Genomic DNA, 24,551 nt, shown 5'->3' with positions numbered 1-24,551 from the left:
AAATACTTAAATTCAGGAATCCAAGGACCAAAACAACACACACACTCTTAACTACAATAACTTCAATTCACCTAAAAATCAGAATCTATGTTTGTGCACATCACAGTGAAATTCTGACCTTCATGTCTGATCAACACACAAAACATCACTGCTCTCTGATGCCACGACAAACAAGAATGTATTAAAATACACAATTTCATTTTAATTAATAGAAAACGCAAATCAGCATTACTGATGAACTCCACTGTTTCCAAACCATTAACAAGTTCTCGAAAAAACCTGATGAAAAAAGCCTGATGAGCACTCTACATCTGAATGCACGTTATGGCGCACTTCAGTGGCAGCAGGTAAAGGTTGTAGTGTGATTTAAACCTTTTGTTGTTGCCTCATTGTGGTGTGCTTTACCCTAATTAATGAAAGCAGGAAACTAACAAGTAAGAGTAAGAAAAACTAGGGCTAGCAGATACTAAGGAGGCAACAAAAATAATTCATAAAGACTTGGACAATCTTCGGAACTGGGCAAACGCCTGAGTAACAAAAATTGTTAAACATGTACAAAAGGCATTTATATTATAAATACAAGATAGGTGACACTCTCCTACAAGAAGTAGCTTCTGAAAAGAATTCTACTATTTACCCTTTTTGGTTTTCTTCCCTTTAAATTTTTATTTTCCGCTATTTGTATTTCTAGGAATTGAGCCGAAGGGGGTGGGATCTCCACTTGCCGTTAACACCTGAGGCGTTATTTGTGCAAACATCCATGCTGACTCATATCAGGCCATATGAGAGCTATGGCTCATCATACCATGTATCTCCTTGGAATGTGGAAGGAAGCCACAATGGCCAAAAAAAAAAGCCTCCCAGATGTGAGGAACATGCAATCACCATGAAAATGATGTTCAGACCAAGAATAAATCCTTTGTCACAGAACTATGAGGCAGCACTAACCACTGTAGTGCTATACCATCCTGCATGCTAAGATGGTGCTGTTTAAATTTTATTTTAGCAATGTTCAGAAGACAGAAGCAATGTGTCCTGATAACAAATGACAAATTCAGATTTACTGTATGTAATCATCATCAAATGGCTACTTAAAAAAAAAGGAACAAAACACCCGCTGCCTTATGAAAGAGAAATCTTTCATGAATTTCACCTCTTAGGAAAGTGAACTTCCAATCAAAGCTGATGTGATAAATACAAAACAGGAAAGCAGCATGTTTAATTAAGCAAGAATTTTAATGCAATCCCAATTTAGAAAACTTGGAACCAAAAAACAGCAGCCACAGAAGGAAACCATGATTGAGTATATGCAAATTAAATGCTGAACTTCCTGAACATAATAAATGGCTGTGCAAAACTGAGGAAAGGAAGTCAGAGTTATTAAACACAGTTTTGCTAGGAGTGATCATCAAAAGGTTTGTTCTGTATCCAAAAATGTAAAAAAAAAAAAAAAAACAAGACAAAAAAGCCTGAGTTCCGGTCTTGGTATAATCAGTCCACAGACAAGCTTATTGTACATGATGGCCTTTGGACCTGCAGGTTTGGAACTGGCAAAGCAAGAGCTGGGACAGCTGAGAATTCTCCCACAAACAAAGCTTTTTAGTGTCAGTTTGTATCTTGTGCGTCAACAGCATTTGCTGGCCGAACAGGTGCAGGATAACATTATCTTCTTTGGTTCAACTGCCTCTCCTCAGATCAGAGAAGCCTAATCCTCAGGAAAGACCCTGCAGTGTGGGGGACAGAGTGGCTGTAATGCAGTCAGGGATTGTGATCCTCAGTTACCAGGAAAAGTAAGCCACAGAGTACTAGCGCTCACTCGAACTTCCCAGTGTTCTCCCACAAATAGCTAGGCGCTCCATTTCTCACTGCCTTTGAACAATGAAGGATTGTATTGGCCTCACACACTTCATTCAGGCAGGCCTCTGCTTCTCTCACTGAAAAACTGACAAAATATTTTGAAACAGAAGCCTTTCAGATACGGGCCCTAATTGTAACACAATGAAGCTGTGAATTATTTCCGCTGGCTGTTGAGTTGACATCTCAATTTGTTATGTCTGAGTGGCACTAATCGATTGAAGATGAAGGGAGTCCTGATTTTGGCCCAGCTGCAGAAGCAACAGATAAAACTAAGCTGGGAAGGGGAGTGTGTGGGGGTGTGAGTATCTCAGGCGAGGTCAGATTCCAGCACAGACCACGAAAACCTTTTTTCATACACAATCTAAAGTCTGTCTTGTCTGTTGAGCCACAAGTCCCCCTTTGACGTGTGTTGGCGTGAGATGAAAGGACTTGGTTGAAAATCCTGCTAAGATGTCCATTCATCCACAGATCCCTTACTGACTAGGTAGCTCTGTTATTTTAGATTATCGGCTCACATTTTCTAACTTTTGAAATCCTTTGGCAGTAATCAGGAAAGGCTGATCAGTTTAAACGCTAAACATACTATGTGTGTTTAGGATGTATATTAAAATTTTTAGAACACTTTATGGTTTCAGAGTGCATTTGTAATTTATACATTCCTGGAACACAGCGAAGTGTTTGCTATGCAGTGTTTTGGACAGTATCAGACAAAAGACTAAAGCAAAATAAAATTCAACATTTCTTTATTTACATTTACTCATGGGCGGCACGGTGGCGCAGTGGGTAGCGCTGCTGCCTCGCAGTTGGGAGATCTGGGGACCTGGGTTCGATTCCCGGGTCCTCCCTGTGTGAAGTTTGCATGTTCTCCCCGTGTCTGCGTGGGTTTCCTCCGGGCGCTCCGGTTTCCTCCCATGTTCCAAAGACATGCAGGTTAGGTGGATTGGCGATTCTAAATTGGCCCTAGTGTGTGCTTGGTGTGTGGGTGTGTTTGTGTGTGTCCTGCGGTGGGTTGGCACCCTGCCCAGGATTGGTTCCTGCCTTGTGCCCTGTGTTGGCTGGGATTGGCTCCAGCAGACCCCCGTGACCCTGTGTTCGGATTCAGCGGGTTGGAAAATGGATGGATGGACATTTACTCATTTGGCTGGCACTTTTATCCAAGGCGACTTACAACATTAATGATACCATTGGTTACATTTCTTTTTGGCTTTCCAACTTGAGCACAGGTAGGTCAAGTGATTTGTTCATGGTCACACAGAGTCAGTAATGGGATTTGAACCCACCACCTCAGAGCTTGAGGTCCATAGACTTAACCACTGTGACACTAAACTGCCTGCTGTTTACTTCTCACATACACAGTTATTTGCGTACAATGCACAGTGAAAGATCTGCTTCCCAGATAGATAGATAGATAGATAGATAGATAGATAGATAGATAGATAGATAGATAGATAGATAGATAGATAGATAGATAGATAGATAGATAGATAGATAGATAGATAGATAGATAGATAGATAGATAGATAGTGTCACAAAAATGAGACATAAACAAGTAAAGGTTTGGGGCAGCCACCCGTATAATATGGTATCCTGGCTGCAAAGTCGTTTTTTTATCAATAAGCAGCACTGATGTGCATACAACTGTGTCCAGAACAAGACTGAGGGAATAGGGAAAAGGTGTAGACTTTTAAAGGGGAAAACAGAAAGTGAGGTCATAGGGATCTGGCTCATGTTCTTCAGCCATTGGTTCGAGCCCGGACGTGACATCACAGGGGCCAGAGCCGGTAAGGTCTTCTTCCATTGGCTCGGTCCCGGAAGTGACGTCAAGAGAGCCAGGTGGAATCTCCCGGGAATGGTCTACAGGTAAGGGGAAAAAAGAGTCAGTGCACTCTGCCACATCCCAGCATGCCTCAGAACTACCTTCACTCAAGCGCTTTGGCTGCCTCCCATGTGCATGTGTGTGACAATAGATAGATAGATAGTGCTTTTTACAAAAGCTGTTTAAATAAATAAATAAATATACACTATATATACACACACACTATGGTCTGAGCACATGCCAGAATGACTAAAAAGGAAGAAAAATGTAAAAAGAAACAAAAGAAAACTTCTGACTTAGTATTCCCAGTCACAGTGAAGCATTATGCAGGCGTTTTGCTGTTGGTTTGGTATAAAGGAGCCCCTTTAGCGTTTCTTGACACACGTCTGCTGAATAATTCATTTGCTAAAAGTCCTTAATGTTAGTGTGTCAAAGAGAGGATGTGCAGCATTGTTCATAATGACACTCGTTAATTTCCGGCCAAAAAAAATCGGAGCTTGATACTCTCAAGAATCTTTTCGGGGCCCAGATGGGTTCCCAGGAGGTGGGTATGTGAAAGTTCACAGACTTGTTACTGGTAAGTCCATGGGACTATCAGCAGGGACTGCACCTCCCCCTCATGTTCAGCTACCCAATAGAGAAGGTCATTATTTAACACAAAGTGAGGGTGCTGAGTGCAATGGCCATCTATCAGAACAACTGCATTTTTTGCAAATTTAAGGGGGTCATCATTCCATTGCTCCCTTTTAAAAGAAGCCGAAGTCTGCCTAAATTGAAATTATAGCTGTGTGAGAGGATCGGAGGAAACCTCAATGGGTGTGATTTCCTCCCAGGCTGCTGCTGCGGTTGGAGATGATGCATCTCTCTGCGACATCCCCGGAGTTTCCATGTCACAGTTAGAAGTCGAGCTCCAACTCTCCTCTGGCTGTGAGCACGGGACGCAGTTTCAGCATCCATTACAAGGCCCAATGTTTGATTAGGAGTGGTGAGTTTTAAACCGCTTTTGCTGTTTAACCAGTCTCAGCCCAGTATCAAAGGGAAACTGAGGTTTTTTAATAACCACTACCGTCAGTCTCTTAACAGTTCCCTCGTAGCTAACACAGCATTAGGCGGACTTATACTGAGGGAAGTTTAAGCCATTATCGCGGTAACACTAAGTGGCGAGCAACAACGTAAATGTTACTGCCAGAATCAAATAAAGCTGGTACTTTGAAACCATTCACTATTGCCAACACTGCAAGGGTTTTCCCTTTGTAAGGTTCAGTTGAACGGTCCCTTTTCTTGGGAGCCCATAGTAAGTCCCCAATGTGTCCCCCTCCGAGCCCGACTCTAGTCTGTAGGTTCCTTGTCCACATGTCCAGTGGTCTAAACTAAACCCCTGGGTCAGAGCTTGCACTGGGTTCCCCCTACCCACAGTGACTGCCTCTAACTCAGCAACTCAGGAACGGTACTCTCCCACCTGGTCGCTTAAGGGATGAAGGTTTTGGTTCTGTGTCAAGGCATTCTTCTAGTTCTGCTCCTGGTTCCATAAGGAGGCCAACATCCTGCCGACTACGTCAATGTGAAAGGAAATACCTTGACACAGAAAAAAGGTTGGGGTAACCACCAGTATACTATATATAAGGCTGCAAAGAAGTGAAAATTGGTAGTACAGTGTCTACAGGTTGAGTCCAACACAGAACTGAGTTTACAAGAGGAAGTCATCTGGCGTTTAAGGCAAGTTGGCGGAAGTGACATTATCAGGGCCAGAACCGGAAATGACTACTTAGGGGCTGGAACAGGAAGTGTCATCACCTGGGCTGAAACAGGAAGTCATGTCACTTGGGCCACAACAGGAAGTGACGTTATCTGGTCCAGGCAGAATTTCCCATGTTTGGCCTGCAGGAATAAAAGAGAGAGGTTTACTGCATCCTGCCACCCCCTCTCTTGGCGTGGAATTACCTTCTTTTCTTTTCTTAATTTCTTTTCTCCCATTCGCACCTGTGTGACAACGTGTAGTCAGAAGGTGGAAGTTGTGCATCCTTATCTCTGCTTTTACTGGTTTTATTAAGCAGATCTGTTGGTTTAGGTGTTTTAAGTACTGAAATCTACATCTCTTGTGGCTCTTCGTTATCTGCTCTCTTAACAGCAGTCCTTTTGATGGAGTGGGATGCATCAATTACTTCAAACATATATTTTGCAGTTCATATTTTCACAAATTGCTGCCAATTCCTTCAATCTTACATTAACTCCTACACTACCATCGTAATGCTGAAAAACTGAGAACACACACAGCGACTGTGACAACATACCGTTCACTTTTACCATTCATCCATTTATTGATGCCTTCAAATGACAATGTATAATCTGATGCTACTGAAAGTTTTTTCCCTTGCATCAGGTTACATTATTTTTAAACTCTCTGTACTCTCAGCGCATGCGACATACATGAATATCTCTAATAGGGTTTTTTTAGGAGAATTTGACTGTAGATAGTTCATCATAAACAGAAGCCTCCTCCCTATCAGACCAAATTAACAAGACCACCACTAATCCTTGCAGTTCAAAAATCACCGCCTCTGCTTTCATGAGGTGTTGGATTGATTTAGAAATGCAATGCTCAGTGAGCCGTCTAATAGTTCCAATCCAGTTTTAAACACAATTAACTCACAGTTGTCTCCAGACTTATTATGGACGTCTGGCTTCTGTGGAAGAAAAATAGCAGTCAGCCATATAATGTAGCAGATGATCAATACTGCCCTTTGAAATCGGTAGATGTCCAGGTCCATCTGAGCTCCATGTGGTGCACTTGTCTACTAAAAGTCTTTAATCGGGATGGTATCTCCTGTCAATCATGGAGAATCCACTGCATCCACTGAACAGTATCATCTCCAGACAGAGGAGCAGCTTCAGCGACAGACTGCTGTCACTGTCCTGCTCCACTGACAGACTGAGGAGATCGTTCCTATCCCACACTATGCGACTCTTCAATTCCACCCGGTGGGGTAAACGTTAACATTATTCAAAGTTATTGTCTGTCTGTATTCTCTTTAATTTAATATGGTTCTTTATCAGTATGCTGCTGCTGGAGTATGTGAATTTCCCCTTGGGGATTAATAAAGTATCTATCTATCTATCTATCTATCTATCTATCTATCTATCTATCTATCTATCTATCTATCTATCTATCTATCACAGATCACCTTCCAAACCCAGCAGCCGACAATGTTGGAAAAATCAATGTAGGTAAATAAATCATTTTTAATCAAAAATTATTGATTAGTGATATATGGTGCTTACGTTCAGTGATAAAATATATCACAAGCCCTGGATGCTTTAGAAAACTCAGTTGGATAAGTGTGTTTACAAAAGGGACTGATGCACAAACCAGGCCATCCTAGATACATTTTGCCAATTCTTTATATTCAACAATACTTAAATATTCTTTTTGCTAAGGATATGACCTTACAGTGGTAATTATTTGCTTTTTTTGTGCAGATGTAATTTTACTTTAAAATGCATGCTGTTACAAAAAGCAATGATTCAAAAATTGTTCCGCTCTGACTGAGTGTGTATGCTTTGCATTGAACTGCATTTTGTCAAGGTCTGGTGCCCATTTTGAAACCACTGCTGCCAGGGCAGAGCCTGGATTACTGTGTCCATGACTAGGAGAAGTTGGACAAAGAAACTTGATGGATGGGTAATCACATTATGCCAAAAAAATAAGCCTGTTATAGAGTGGGCACCATTTCTTGGAATGCTCTTTCACAAATGCTAGGTGACATTTTACTCAATTCATGAGACATTATACAAGGAAGCACTTATCCACTAAAGGAGAAGAGAAAGGCAGTAATTGTAGAACACAGATCCAAGATCTGTGAGGCAATCCTGTTGGATGGCAGCCCATTCCGCACCAAAGACGCCAGCCTAGGACAAGAGATGTTTTTCTCTTCTGACAGATGCCAGGCCCTGGGTGTAGGCCAGAAGAATTAGATGGCAGTCTACATACTTTTCTTGGGAATAGTTTTTGTTATACAGTACAATTAATTCCTGCCTTTACCGACATATTGTCAGCCACTGCAAGCAACTTGTTAAAATACCTTATTGAGGTATGTACTGTATAGTTAATGTCCTATATTTCAAGCCTGAAATGGAGTAAGTGCATTCTGATTAGTTTTTGCATATGTAGGGTGGCACTGTAGTTAGCTGCTGAGCCCTCAGTTCAAATTGCTAGTGAGGCACATTCTTCTGATGTCTTTGTGAGTTTTCTGTTATTGCGCACATCAAAAGACCTTCAGTTGAATGGTGTGAATGAGTGACTGGGGACTTCCAGCCCATCCAGGTTTACTTTCAGCTTTGCACCCAATGCTGTTGCTGTAGACTTCTGCTTTCAACTACTCTTTCATAGCCACAACTGAGTTTTGAAAATGCATTGATGGATGTTTTAAATGTCGCTGTTTGAACACAACCTTGACCCACAAACAATGCAAACAGATGTCATCAGAAGTATTAGATGTGAATTTTCTGGATTAGGACAAAGGTAGCAGCAGCAGCAGCTGTTCTCTTCTGAAATTGTTTAGAGTATTTTATGAACATAAATTCAACAGAGAGAGCATCTGCAACTCTGGTTGGACAAGTGAGGCAGGAGCCTGCTGCTTTTGAGGTCTCACCAGTCTTTTCACATTTTGAGAAGCGCCATGAACATCTAGGAGGGAGCTGCGCTGGCACTGATGACTTCATCCTTGGCAAAAATTAGGCACATTATTAAGATTTATGGTGCTGTCAGAACAATTTAGGATCACACTTGAAACAACAGCATCTTTATTTGCTTTTCACTGCTTTTATTTGGATTTATTTGCTTTTTAAATATAGCAGCTGAACGGTGTGATAGTTGCCCGGACACCACTAGTCAGAGACCACATCTTTATAAAACACGCACGTTTATTTTCCATTAATAAACACAATTCCACCATAACACACAATGCACTCAGCTATAATCACCCTTGATCAAGTCTTCTTAATGTCCTTTGCCGCCTCTACTCCTCCAGGGAGCTTCGTCCTTCTCCCACTCCCGACTCTGGCTCAATGACTGTAAGGAGTCGGCCCCTTTTATCCCTGCCCGGATGTGCTCCAGGTGGCTGATGACGTCCATCTTGCAGCACTTCCTGGTGTAGCGGAAGTGCTGCCCTTTGACCCGGAAACACTCCGGGCGTCCCTGGCCGATCCCTCCGCCATCTTGCAGAGTGTGGCGGAAGTAACAACAGCCGGGTCCCGCGAGGTGTAAAGCGCCCCCAGGCGGAGGTCACGGGTCCCAACAAGTCCGACAGTTCGTTCTCCTTTCCCGTGGTCCTCTCCTGCTCCATGGCAGTTGTGCCCTCGTGGCACGGAAGTTATTCTTGCCACCTTCCGGTCCTTTCTGGCGTCCCGGCCAGGTAATAATCCTGGCCACCTGCGACAACGGTCTTCCATTGGAATCCCAGTTTCAGTCCCAACAAAAAGCCTGAGGTTCCTGGTTTTCATTTCAGGTTATTTATTTATTTTTTTAATTATTTATTAATCAAACACAAATACTGGACATTGATTAATTTCATTCCAAGCTAAATAAATCTTGGCCTTTCTGTGTTTATTCTGCTAATGGAAAAATATCCAGAGTTTCCCCTACTTTGCAATCACTGTTTTCAATAATTAACTCTGCTCTTACTTCTTGTGAAACAAATATTTTAGAAGCGATGTTGACAACATATCTTTCCGGTTTTAATATGAGATATGACAACCTGTGTTTGATCTTAATTAATTGCACTCTTATTGTTACACAACATTGAATCGTAGTAGATTCAGTTTGTCTTTATTGACACTGATCAACGAAAAAAGGCTCTTTGAAGCCAAAGTGAAAACAGATCTCTGCAAAGTTATCTGAATTAATTACAAATATAAAACACAAAGTAATTGATCACTTAAGTATTCAGGCCCATCGAGTCAGCATTCAGTAAATGCACCTTTGTCAGCCATGCCAGCCTTAAGTCTGTGTGCTCAGGTCTCTCTCTCTGTATCATCTTTGCAAATCTGGACACTGCACTCTCCCCCTTTTTTTTTTGCAAAATTCCTCAAGCTCTGTCAGGGGATGGTGAGTGATCAACCTTTTTCAAGTCCAGCCACAAATTCGTTATTAGATTGAGAACTGGGCCAGCATTTATGAAGTGTCTCAGAATTTGTCCTTAAGAATTACAGTAACAGTCTGACTAGGATAAGAATTTGTCCTACCTCAGAGTAGGACATGACATGTAGCTATGAAACATGAGGTCATGTCTACATTCATTTTTTAGACATACCTTAGCTGTATTTCTTTTCCTCACCAGGGAATCTACTTACCAGATCAGGTCACTAAAGCAGAAACCTTGAGTTTTAAAAAAGAATCTGGATTGCATTTTGGGGTAATTTAGCTACTTGCTAACCAGACAGACTTCATAAAATGACTGGAATTATGTCACTTGTCAAATTAATTATGTTGTGATGGTTCTTATGACTGCTGTTCCATCCAGATGTTACAGGATAACCTTTAGATACTCATTAGCCTAATACGTGGGTTATACGTGAGTTATGGAAATTAATGGAATTGATGTTTTGTTCATGAATTTCACAGGAACAGTCACAAGCATGATGCTTCTATTCACCTCATCGAACATAATATCCCCTTTTTGCTTGTCTTTTCTTTAAAAACTCTTAAATCTCTAATGAAATAACCTGGAGTTGCATGCCTCTTTTCCTTGTAGCTTAAAGCAGTGCACAGACATGGAAGTCAGCATAGTTGCATAATCATCCCCATATTCCCCTCTAGGTGATGTCTTTCCTTTTATTCTTCAACACATGTATCAATTAGTCGCTGTTTCTCATGAAATATTGGCAAGTTTAGCAGTCTTTGTCAGTGGAGCTCCAGCTAAATATATTCCAACAGTTAATCACCTCTCAGAATCTTAGAGATTTCTTAAAGCAAATGATGATGAAATAATGAACATTACATGTGTAATAATGCCAGTATAATACATATAAATAAAATATGTATGTATATATAAAATATGTATTGTCACAAATGTGCTATTGGGAGGCAGCTAAAGGGCCTGAATAATAGTAGTACCATGCCAGACCAGGGGGTGGCGAGCTGCGCTGACTTCCTCTCACAATTGTCTGTAGACCATCCACGGGAAATTCGCTCACTTCTATGATGACGTCACTTCCAGTACTGGTGCTATTGAAGACATCACTTCCGGTCCCGGTCCCGATGACATCACTTCCTGTCTTGACATTTAAAGCCGTGATATTTCTCATCCTAAGTCAGTTCTGTTTTGGTTTTAAACCTGTCAAGAACACAGTACTTTACCAATTTGCAGCCAAGGCACAATATATGGTTGGCTGCCCCAAACCTTTTTGATGTCTTTGGACCAGGGGTTGCCAAGTCTGATCCTGAAGGTCCAGGAAAAGGGTGTTCATTCTAACCCTTTTTTTAAATGAGTGCCCTGTTTGTGCTGCTAATTAACTTCTTGTGAATTAACTTTAATTGAATTGCTTTTTTAAGGTTTGTTCCCCTAAATTTCTTCATCGTTTCTCTGAATTGCTTCATTTCTTTCCTTAAATGGCACCCAAACAGAAATGAAATGTGAAGTGAGGGAGCCAACAGAAGACTACCTAACTCAGGGCCTCAAATTTCAACCAATTTCATTACAACCATCTGCTTAATGAGGTGCTAATTCTTGTCGTTAATTAAACCAATTCTTTAATTTTGTGGCTTGTTGCTGCCCTCATGGTGCATTAGCAGACATTTCCGAAATTGTTGATTTTCTCTTTTCTAAGAGCACACTGTTAAAATGTTTTGGGGGACCTGAGCAGATCGACATTCCTGAGACCTCATCTTTCTTTATTTTCAGATATTGTATGATGGACACCAGTTGTTTTAGCTCATTTTGTATCTCATTCTTGTTTGGCTGCTAATTAAGGAAAAAGAAACAATTAAGGGGTCTGAGTCTTCAAAAGCAAGTGAATTAAAATGAATTCACAAGAAGTTAATTAGCAGCAAAAACAGGTCAGTAATTAAGAAAAGGGTTAGAATGAAAACTTGCAGCCACAGTGGTCCTCCAGGACTGGAGTTGGCAAACCTTGCTTTAGACATTTCTTGTGACTATATATATATCTATACTAATAAAAGGCAAAGCCCTCACTCACTCACTCACTCACTGACTGACTCACTCACTCATCACTAATTGTCCAACTTCCCGTGTAGGTGGAAGGCTGAAATTTGTCAGGCTCATTCCTTACAGCTTACTTACAAAAGTTAGGCAGGTTTCATTTCGAAATTCTACGCGTAACGGTCATAACTGGAACCTCTTTTTTGTCCATATACTGTAATAGACTGCAGCTCGATGGCCGTGGGAGGCGGAGTTGCGTATCGCGTCATCACGCCACCCATGTAATCACGTGAACTGACTGTGAATGCAGTATGTAGAAAACAAGGATGAGCCCCAAAGAGCGCTGAAGAAAAACATTCATTACACAATTGAGAAGGCAGCGAACAATAAGAAGCAAGCGAGTGACGCATACAAGCATATTCATAAGTGCAGCTACTGCGGAAACAAAGCACGGTGTAAAACCGTAAGTTTAAATTAAGTTTATAGAAACGCTCCCGCTGCCGTTTGCAATACCATATTCGCGACATACAAGTTTAATGAGAATACACGAGGTATAAACGAGACTTTGGATCACTTTGTAACGGAGTTAAAATTGCTGTAGCGAGAAACTTTTAAGTGCCGGGTCTTAGCTAACATTAAATAAAGCCGTGGACATCGCAACATCACACAAGAAAGCGGCTCACGTGAACTGACTGAATGCAGCACGAGTGATCACTTCGATGAATCAAACCTGTTCAAAAAACACATTACACAATTGATAATGTAGGAAAAGAATATGAAGCGACTGACGCATACAGACATTTTTATGAGTGCAGGTACTTCGGAAACAAAGCACCATGTACACCTAAAGTTTAAATTAAGTTCATAGACCTACAAAAGGTTGCCATTGATTTGAGGCAAGATTGCTTTTCTCCTGTACAACTATACGTTGCATTCTCAACATTCTCAACAGTAAGCTTGCACGGCTTGGTCATATTACAACCGGAGTGCTGAACTGACAACGTGGTATACAAAGAGAACTATAACAATCGTAATAAACGAACAATAAAACAGCGGAGAACCCGTGGATTAAATAAAAAGGCTGCTTCCTTGGTGAAGCAAGGAAAAAGGATGACCTTATATGGCGTTCATTTATAAAACAGCAGAGAACCTGTGTAAAGGCTGCTTCACAAAAAAACAGCAGAGCGCCTTATATGAGCAGGCAGTCAGCTAAAGAAGAGAATCAATAAATAACTATAATCGTAATAAACGAACAAAAAATAGCGGAAAATCCGCGGATTACATAAAGGAAATGGGTACCTGAACAGAAAAGTGAGTCTCAAATAGCTACACAATAACTATAACAATCGTAATAAACGAACAATAAAACAATACAGAACCGCTAAGCAAGGAGAAAGGACGGCCTTATATGGCGTTCGTTTATAAAACAGCGGAGAGGCTGTGTAAAGGCAGCTTCACACAAAAAACAGATCCTTAACAAATTGTTATTGGTATATTTTCCCTCAATTTAAAAAGGTTTTCTTTTCTTTTTAATAAAAATTTAAAAGCAGTACTTCGCCGCTAAGAAGCACGCGGATTTGGATTTGACTTTGTACCGGCGGTGCTTCGCATACTTAGAAGCCAAACAGCCCTATTGATTTGCTTGCGTTCCTCTCTGTTTCCTTTGAAGAGGAAGATATGTTTGCATTCTTTAAATTGTGAGACTGAACTGTCATCTCTGTCTTGTCATGGAGCACAGTTTAAACTAATGAAAAAGAGACAAATGTTTGTTTGCAGTGTTTGAATAAAGTTCCTGTCTCTCTACAACCTCCTGTGTTTCTGTGCAAATCTGTGACCCAAGCGTGACAATATAAAAATAACCATATAAACATGTGGTTTTTACTTTGCAGATTTTCACCTTTCACGTCTGGAACGCAACCCCCATGATGGAGGAGGGATCACTGTATATATATATATATATATATATATATATATATATATATATATATATATATATATATATATATATATATATATATATATATATATATATATATCGCAGCATACTGCCAGGGCCCTTGCCTGGCTGGAATGCCCCTATAATAGAAGGTCTGGGGCAGAGAACATATCCAGACCATTACCTCCCACAGAAGGGAGTATGGAAGCTCAACCCTGCTGGGGCCCATGGCTACCGCCAGGGGGCGCCTTCAGAACTACTGACCCCTTGTTTACAGCACTTCCACCTCACCCAGAAGTGTTGCCAGAAGTAGGTCAATGAGAACCTGGAGCTCTTCCGGGAGCCAGCATCCACTACTCCAGGAGCCAGAGTTGGGTGGGAGAAGGCCAAGCTTGCCAGGAGTGGAGGAAAAGAAACAAAAAGAGAGAAAGAAGAGAAGTGTGTTCTGTGCCTGTGACTGTGCTGTATGTGTGGGAAATGGGGGAAGGCGGTTCCCATGAGAGAATGAAAGAAAAATAAAAGCGTGTGCTTGCATTTGTGTCCCACATCTGTCTGTGTCAGGGTGGGGCGGCTGGTGCGACCCCTAGTGGTCCACAATATTATATGATATATTATTTAGGAAGAAAATCTGTTGTGGTAAAAGTACAGATATCAGTCTGTGCAATGATCAGTAACAGTGTTTGACTTTTTTTGGCATTGGTGGTGTAGATGGAATTTTCCTTCACTTGGCTGCCTTATTAACAAATGCATGAACAGAGCATCCTCTGAGTCAAGATGGCTGGAAGTACACTGACTGCAGAACATTTATATTCCCTCATGAATCATTGCTGATGCATCCAGAAGAAAATTGAATGCAGTTTCATTTTTCCTTTTCAGCCTGATGTGAGTTGGAAAAGGGTCAGAGAAACTACAATACAATAAATCAGTTTGCAGTCTGCTTCCCAGCTGAGATCTGTCACTAAGAAGTTGTTCAACAGTACTTCGACTGAAATGATAATGAAGTCCTTGCATTTTGGCCCTTAGTTTTACAGGTGTGTGAAAAATAAATATTGAAGGTTTTTTTTTTTTTAGAAAATCACATTTGGAGGAGTGGATGCAATCTGTTCCAACGTTATTTTGTTTCTCCACCTTTCCCACTGCGTCCAGATGGCTCTGTGAACAGTACCATCCTGCTTTTTCAATTAGTAGGTCATGGAGAGCAGGAGCCCATCCTGGCGACATTAGATGCTAAGCAAAGTCCAGTTCTTGGTAAAACACCAGCCCACTGAAAGGCACAGCAATGTGTTCTTACACACACTAAGGTTATTATTGTCACATGTACAGAATGCAGTTAAATACATACTTGCAAATGCTCATCAACATGAACTGAAGTTGCTATCAAGCTGTGCCTGACCTAGTCTCACAGGGCCAGACGTGATTCTCAAATGAGAATACACATCTGGGGACAATCCATTAAAAAGTATGAAGTGAATAGCGGCAAAATGCATGCGCTGCAATGGCCCTACCCATAGAGCTTCTTCCTAAACACCCACTCCCAGTTCCTCCAGTCTGTGCATTTTCAGCAACCATTGGGGTTTCAGGGAGAGAGCAACCAAAAGATGCTGAATGAAAGACTTGATGCTGAGAGAAAATAAAAAGCTAACATTGTTGTTATCTATCTATCTATCTATCTATCTATCTATCTATCTATCTATCTATCTATCTATCTATCTATCTATCTATCTATCTATCTATCTATCTATCTATCTATCTATCTATCTATCTATCTATCTATCTAAATAAAAAATGAGCTGACTGTAAACTGAAAACATCACTGTAGCTATGAGGCAGTTGTGCTCCTGAGGCAAACAAAACAACAATCATACAGGGATTCTCAAACCAGTGTAATCAAATTTTCCCAAAAGCGAATGGCTCCTTCATGCACAATCACACACGGCAGTTAACCTAACCTGCACATTCTTGATGATCTAGCAGGGAAATTGGACTACTCAGAAAAAAGCCTGTGCAGACATGTTGAGAACTCCACACAAAGGCTGAGTGTCGAGATATAAATCCAGAATACTGCTGTACAGCTTTACCCATGCTGGGCACTTTGCAGTTGTTTCACATTGGAGCAGGAGACTTAGAGTATAGTATTCAACGTTTTATGGATTTTTTTTCCAGTCCATGTTTCTCCAATAAACACTTTAAAGGCATCTCTTTGAAAAGAGTGTTGTTTAGTCTGATGCATTTTTTTTTGTTTTATCTTTCTGGTTCCTACCCTGTCTTCTTTTTAATATATTTCTTACTCTTTCCATTCTCTGTCAGGCAACAATCCAGCTTGCTGCCTATAAATCTCCAGTGTTGACTCACAACAGCCTCACTCAATTATCCAAATTACTGGACTTAACAAGTACAAGTACACCACCAATTTATAAACCAGTTCATGGGAGACAAGGGAGGCCAAATAGCCATTGTGTGTAGTAAAATAACAGCCCTCTCTGTGTTGTGCAATTAAATGGCATGGGTCAATTGCAATGAGGTCAAAGTAGTGAGTGTACTCAGCCTGTGGTCCGTATGCTGCTGGGGACTAAACTTGTGCAGCACCATACTAAAACTGGTCTTAGTGGCAATGAACCAATGCAACAACTGCTGCCCCCTACAGGTGACTGAACTAGTGAGTGAACTTAAACCTTCTCCGACAATGTTTATTTTTTTTGATTAAGTGTTTATTGAAAATCAATTAAATACAAATATAATAACAATTTACCAAACAAAACGATATTTATGAGGTTATGTAAAAAGGAAAAATAAAAATGACTCTGACATCCTAACAGCCCCTACCCTCATTCTATTCCTTCAAGTTATTTCCACATCGCATAAGGAACAAGATGCCTGACCAGACTGAGGCGAAGAGAAGAAGCAACACTGACCCAGGAGACTCTGTGTCCCATGGGGCACAAGTTCAATTATCAGATATTTGGTGCTGTACTATTTCTGCCAGTTGATGTCTTTGGCCAATATTTGTCCCAGATGCCCCATTAATCCTAGGAGCTGAGAGCTCTAATCAGTAAAGATTAAGGAAATATGCCTTCCAAGTATTAACAGAAAGAAAATCTGGTGATTTCCAACAAGAGGCTAGGGCTGATTTAGCAGCAGCAGCTGTCCCAAGTGACAATAGTTTTTGTTACGTAAAACTGAGAGAGGGTTAAGGAATAGTAATAAAAATATCTGAGGTAATTTGGGTATGTCCATAGAAAAGATAGAAGTCATAAATGCAGCAACTTTAGACCAAAAGGCATGAACAGGAAATTCCCCAAGCATACGTTAGGAAGGTTCCCAGAGTCCTAGTTAGAGTCCTAGTATATTTTTATTTGAGGGGTACATTAGCTAACCATAATGAGAATATATAACACTGATCCTTATAGCGTACATAATTAGCCATGTGTTGCAGCAAGATCCATAACAAGCCTTAAAGGAGCCCCCACCCGACAAGAAAGAAAACACATGAGATCCTTGGAAATAACAATAATTACAAGGCATTTCTATCTTTTTCATGGAAGAAAAAAGTGCAAAGCATTTGTACAGATAGTTTGGAAACAAAAAAGACATTTCATCTGCACCTGGAGCAATGATTTGAAACAGTGGAACGAGCCAGTATGTGGCCCTTGTGTGTGGTTATCGTACGGTTTGCATTTGCTGCTGTATGAGGCACAGTGGCGCAGAGGTTAGCACTGCTGGCTCAAGGCTCAGGTCATATTCTTGGATAAAATAATTGGTCCAGCGTAGTCAGCAGATGTTCACCTACCCCATAGGGATAATTAAAACACCATTGCACCATTATAATCCATTTGCACATCCAATATTTTGATTTGTAAGCTGTGATGCAAATAAATTGCTACCCTGCTCTTCTTAGAGGTTGCGGATTGCTGAGGTGATTCTATGTAATGTATAATGAACAGCCCTCTTACGTCACTGGCAATAAGCTTCATCTTTTGAAGTAATGCTACGTCTAGTCTCTTCTGCTGCAGATAATTAAATACTGCCATCCTTTTATTGCTTGATCAAAGCAGAAAAATATAGAGATAGTGCTAAAGTTAAAACTGTCAGTAGCAATACCAGGACATCAGTCGCAGCCACGACGTACTCCCCCCACCACCTGACCACCCCTGAAGGAAAATTCCTGTCATATCCAACCTAAGTAATAACTAACAAATAAACAACTCCGCTGACCATGTCCCAAACACTCTCAAACATACATTAATATCCAGAAATTATCCCATATGAATGCAGTAGTCCCTCTCCCTCCCCTCTCAGTAGCAAAATTTAACAAGAATACCAAGAAATTAAACCAGGAGATTAACTTGGAACAATTCCATTGAATGATATTGCAGCACAATAACTATATGTAAGAAATAGCATCCTAAGGTATAAGTATAATAACAATAAACTGGCACCCAGAGGGGGCAAAACCTCGGTGCAACACATGACTCCTGGAAGCTGAGCGATTCATCAGCCTGTATTGGGGTTCACCAGCACGGTCCCCATTGTCAGTTATAAAAAACAACTCTCAGAATTAACAAATTGATTAAAACTCAGATTAATAAACAAACTGAGACTTTTTTGCATACCATACTGTATTTCAGTCATGGCGTTAAACATGTCACAAAACAGAAACCTGTCAGGCCAAGCCACATGGTAGAACACAGGAAGTATAAGCTTGGCAATAACCAGAACAGCTACTTGCAATGGCTTATGAGAAGAGATAGTTGAGTACTGACTATTAGAGTGGGCTGAAAGTTGTCGATCACGTCAGAAGCTTGTTTGCGTTCATTGTAGATCACACAACAAGAGCCCTGAGACAGCTGAAGTCAGGTTGGATACAACAAAAAAGAGCCGAGTTCCACCTCTTTAGCCAGTTTCACGAGCTGCACCATATATGTTTGCACTTGCATAGTGGGAGAGCTAAAATCTAGAAAAAGATGCACAAGTTGTCCTTCAAATACCAAATTTGGGTTCCTCGATGCTTCACAAACAACACTCTGGTGATCAACATAATTAAGAAATCTCAGGATCAGTGACTTTGGTCGAAAAAGATTTATTTTGAGTGGTATAGATCCAGCAGCATCATTCTATTAGCAGGGTGAAATTACACAGACCCAGAAAAGTAACTGACCCAAACTTCTTCAAATGTTTTAGGGGGTTGTCTCCTTTCGCATTTTCAGGGACTTTCAAATTGCAAATAATTTTCTAATGACTGCAGCCTTTGAGTTCAGTTATCTTGGTGAGTTTGCCGTTTATTTTGCTGTTCCAATGCTAATATCTTTGTGTCATGAGTGTTAGAAGCACTCAGAAGATTCTGGACATCTTTCAAAGTTTTTCCTTGCTTTTCTTTAATGTCAGAAATTTATTTATGGATTATTGTTAAATCTTGTTGAAAATCCCACCTCAAAGCTGAACTCTGATCCGGCATTTCTTGCGTTATGAATTTTTAAAAATCGTAGCAGATGGAGCTTACTTTCAAAGAAGCCTCTACTTCCTGTGGCAACTGGCTGGGATTCCTACCCGGCCGGGACACCCGGGGAGACAGGAGGAGGGCTCATGCCTCCTCCAGACCACGAGGGGGCGACCGCCCTGGTTGTATTGGGGGCCACAGATACAGGGCTTAGAAGCTCCACCCTGTAGGGGCCCGTGGTCACCGCCAGGGGGTGTCCCCGTGCCTGATGGACCCTGGACGGTACGGGAAGGAGAGAGGGAACACCCGGAGTGCTTCCGGGGAGACAGCCAGCACTTCCGCCACACTGGGGCGTGTCGGGTGGAAGATTGCCGGTGCACACCTGGAGCATATCCGGGTATGGATAAAAGGGGCCGCCTCCCTTCATTCGGGGCTGGAGTCGGGTGGAATCAGGACGAGGTCGGAGAAGGAGGCGGTCCGAAGAAGGCAAAGTGTGGTTGGCCTGGACTTTGGGGAAGATTGGGGTTTGTGTAGCACTTAAAGACTTTGTAAATAATAGTTGTGTAAATAAACGTGTGGTGGTGCTTAAAAACATGTCTGCCTGTCTGTGTCCGGGGCTAGTTCCACATTCCTTAGATGGAGGCTTTGGATACAGAGATTTTTTGGTCCCGGAGTGGAAAGTTAGGAGTGTGACCTACTGCCAGTTGGCATGATGTAATGCAGCAGATGAAGGTAAGTTATATTCTGTACTTTTTCAAAAGTTTGTGATGTAATAATCTTGTATATATAAGGAAAATGGCTGGAGTCCTAACACAGCAGATCTAACTCACGTCTATTAGCCTCTGTGGTGGAGTGATATGGTGCATATAAGTTGCCATTTTGTATGTCTTTATTTGTAGAATTAGCATTTTATTTATTATAATATTTAAAGAGCAAGGAAAATGGACAAAACATTTTTTTTCTCTACCCCCAAAACTTTGGGAATGCTGTTTTTATGACTGAATTGCAGGCCACCTGTAATAGAGATGGCCAGTTTTATTGCTTAATGACTTGCATTTTCTTTATTGTTTGTCTGTTGGAAGGATGCCGACAAGAATCCAATTTTCTTGAGGTGGTTCATGGGCTATGTACGAGCTATTTCATTGGAGAATGGCCCAGGAAAGTGTGTTTATTAGGAGCTACGCATGAGTGATAAAAAAGACAGGCTTTCAAAGGCATGCTCTCTCTGCCATGTTGCATCCTGATGAAAAAAGGCCAGCTGATGACCTGAAGAAAGGAGGCCTGTGCAGATGCTGAGCTGACCAGGAAGAATAAGTGCAACTATAAGTTACTGCACCACCTGAAATTACACATCTAGCATTATCAGATTGCATCATCCAGAACTGAAGTAGTGTACTTGATCACAGAGTGGTAAGTGTATGGGATGTGAGGAACTTTGGATAAGTCTACACAATAAAGAAAATAAAGGGGAAAATGGGGTCACCATAGGACCCTACACGACAAAACAACTTCTCTGGGTCACATGGTCTCCCACCCTCTTCCAATTTAGTACCATACAACTACCTGTGAATTGCATCACAAGACTCTTGAATATGTTGGAAGTAATATCAGCAATAAGTACTTAAATATAAGCATTAGTCTCTTGGAAGATTACAGTAATATTTAAGTACAATTGCTTAACCATCATGGATTTTTAAAAATTTCAAAAGGTGTCTTATTGGTAATGTAGTTTTAATGTCAATCTTTATTGGTAGCTATGAATTTAAGATGTCTGAGGGACTGATGAGAAAAAAAACTTTTAAATGTATTATGAGTTCTTAATGTGTTCTTAAACATCTGGAGTCAACTGAACTGATATATTACTACTTAAATATAATATTCCAGAGAGCTTGGATCACCTCCAGTTTATATATTGTCACAAACATTCCCTGGAGTATACCACATGCCTTGTACTTCATACACTCCTGGCACATGTGAATAATTTAAAAACCGCTATACCTTAGATAGATAGATAGATAGATAGATAGATAGATAGATAGATAGATAGATAGATAGATAGATAGATAGATAGATAGATAGATAGATAGATAGATAGATAGATAGATAGATAGATAGATAGATAGATAGATAGATAGACAGATAGATGACTAAAGCTCAAGCATTTAACACTGTTTATCAACAAGCTCTGCAATTTAGGGCCTACTGCCCTGCTCTGCAACTGGACATTTGACTTACTAACTATAAAGCCCAGAATTAAGAAGATTATCAGCATCACAACCTTTATGCTAACCCTCAAAACAGATACTCCACAGTGTTGAGTACTAAGCCCCTTCTGTACTCCTTATTCAGGCATTACTGCACGTCCAAACACACACCAACTCCATCACTACGTTTGCTGATGACACCACCATCCATAGGCCTGATTACAGAAAATGAAGAGACAGCTTATAGGGAAAAGGTCACCCTTGTGGCAGAAAGGGGCCAGAACAAGGAGTTCATCATAGGATTCAGGAATCAGAAATCAGACCACACTGCAGTCTTCATTGGATGGGATGCTGTTGAAATGGAGAGCAGCTGTAGATATCTTGGAGTGACAATCACTGATAAACTGAAGGGGGCATAAACCATTGTGTCTCTTGTCATGAAAGATCATCAGTGGCCTTTACTTCCTCAGATATTTGAAAGTGCATATTTCTCCATCTGTTCTCACAAATGTCTACAGGTGCATCATAGGAGTCCATCATCACTGACATCCTGGTACAGCACCTGCTCAGCCTGAGATCATAAAACACTGCATAGTTTGGTGAAAGTAGGACATTATTATCATTATTGACAGTGTTGTGTAATGCTTTGGTCTTTTAGAAAAATGCGACACTACACATAAACATGGCAGCAATCACATATTCAGATTATAACTGTTTCAACACAAAAAACCTGTCATTATTTGTGGTAGTTAGCTTAAAAAAAGTACTGTCGGGTTTTGATCTTCTGGTATTAAACTATTTGTTTTTCAACTCTCAATCTGTGCCGTGCTCCTTTGATTTGTATTGTTTACTTATGTTTTGCTTCATGACATTGTTTGACTCTCGTCTCTGTTTTTGACTGTGATTTTTGTGTCTCACATCATCTCCCAGTCTTTTTGCTCATTAGAATCCTTGACACCTTGCATGTAATAGCAGAGACGTCTTGCCAAACCTCCATTACATGCAGTAAGACAATTAACAAGAAAAATAGGGGACAATCTAAAAAAGAAAATAATTAACAATAATGAAACAACTGAACTAGAACATTTTAGCAAAAAGAAGTATAACAGAGAGAATAAAAAACAAAATTCCAGGGTGAGACCTAAATGAAACCTGGGAGATTAACCAGAGAACAGGCTTAACTCAAAGCCATAATAGGAACACAGACAGCATAGATCTGAAACTGGAACTGATATACTGGTATGGAGAAATATTTCACAGAAAATTAAATAAATACACAGAAAAATAAAAGTACTGTGAAATGTGACAAAAAATAAATAATAACAACATGAAATGTATGTATAAATAATTAAATGTGAATCAAAATATACTTTTTGCAGGTCGTAGCTTATTTATTAATGCATGTATTCATTTTTAATGTATTTTTGTCAGTGATACCACATTCAATATTAAATGAGCCTTGAACTGGATTATTAAATATTGCATATCCTACTTTTTGTTATGTTTTTTTGTTCTCTTCATTATGTTCCTTGTTTTGTGTATATTGAGCCAAAGGAGACAATGCCCCCAACACTGCAGCCAGTTTAAAGGCCTGAGATGCCTCTGTAACTACCTCCTGTTCTTGTTGTTTTGATCCATTTCTTAAATTCTTTGTACTTTTTGTAAGTTCTTTGAATTCTCTGCTTTTAGAACCTTTGCTCTGTCTTTGGTTAACAACTGGTATAAAATGTATTATTGTAAAAAGAAATTGTTTTGTTCTTTCAAGCCAGGTCTTTTTTGTAGTTTCTTTGTCTCTTTTTGGTGTTTGTATTATTCAGCTCAAAACAGGCTTAATAATAAACAACTGAAAAATGATGGAGAACTGGATACATGTTACCATGCAGCGATCTGGCAACTTCATTCCAGAACTGTCAGTTCTCTATTGATGTGAGACACAGTGCCATCTAGACATCCAGCCACCAAAGAGCATTTACAAACAGAATTTACTGCACTGAGGCTTTTACATTCCTTATTTATTATCTATCTTTGATATCTCAATATCAATTATACAAACTATTTACAGTATAACCTCTATAAATGGTTTCCAGTGCTCCATATAATCTTAATTTTTTTCAGTACACACATGTGCTTAAGAGTTGCAGGGCCAGGCCTACTTTATGCTAATACTCCTTACTAGAGTTCAGTTTCTGAAACTGAAGCCTTTTGAGTTTTACGAGCCTACTCGTAAAATGAGTTTTACTCATTCAGGAAGTGGTCCCCTGAGGCAGAGCAGGCTCTGAGAGACTACTTTGGAACTACAGACTGGGATATTCTGCAGGGATCATATAGTGAGAACATTGAGGAGGTTGTTGACTGCACTACTGACTACATCAACTTCTGAATGGACATTGTAGTTCCAGTAAGAACAGCACGCTGCTATGCTAACAACAAGCCATGGATTACAAGTGACATCAAAGGCCTTTTGAACCAGAAGAAAAGGGCTTCTAGAGGCGGTGATCAGCATGAGCTTACGCGCATGCAGAAGGAACTCCGAGTCCATCTCAGGGCGGCGAAGGAGCAGTACATGTGAAAGCTGGAGCAGACGTTGCAGAATAACTGTATCAAGGAAGTGTGGGATGGGATGAAGATTATCACTGGCTGCAGCTCGAAGCGAGGTGCCACCATCAAGAGAGGTGTGGAGAGAGCAAACCAGATGAACAACTTTTTTAACAGGTTTGACCACCCTAACCCACTCTCACCTCGGAGTACTGCACCCTCCACACATCCTTCTGCTGATACCAGCATAGGAGAGAGTTTACCCCAACCCACAATTACAGCAGCCCAGGTAAGCAGAGAGCTGAGGAAACTTTGTGCCAGCAAAGCAGCGGGTCCAGATGGAGTATCGCCACGACTGCTGAAGGCCTGTGCGTTGGAGCTGGGGAGTCCTCTACAGCGCATCTTCAACCTGAGCCTGGAACAGGGGAGATTCCTGAGGCTTTGGAAAACATCATGCATCACCCCAGTCCCAAAGGTATCACATCCTAGTGAGCTGAATGACTTCCGGCCTGTCGCTCTGACATTGCATGTGATGAAAACCATGGAGAGGCTGCTGCTTCACCACCTGAGGCCACAGGTCTGTCACGCCTTCGACCCTCTGCAGTTCACATAC

The sequence above is a fragment of the Erpetoichthys calabaricus genome, chromosome 4 (genome assembly GCF_900747795.2).
Source record: "Erpetoichthys calabaricus chromosome 4, fErpCal1.3, whole genome shotgun sequence".
NCBI classification, from domain to species: domain Eukaryota; kingdom Metazoa; phylum Chordata; class Cladistia; order Polypteriformes; family Polypteridae; genus Erpetoichthys; species Erpetoichthys calabaricus.
Note: the sequence above shows the minus strand (reverse complement) of the source record.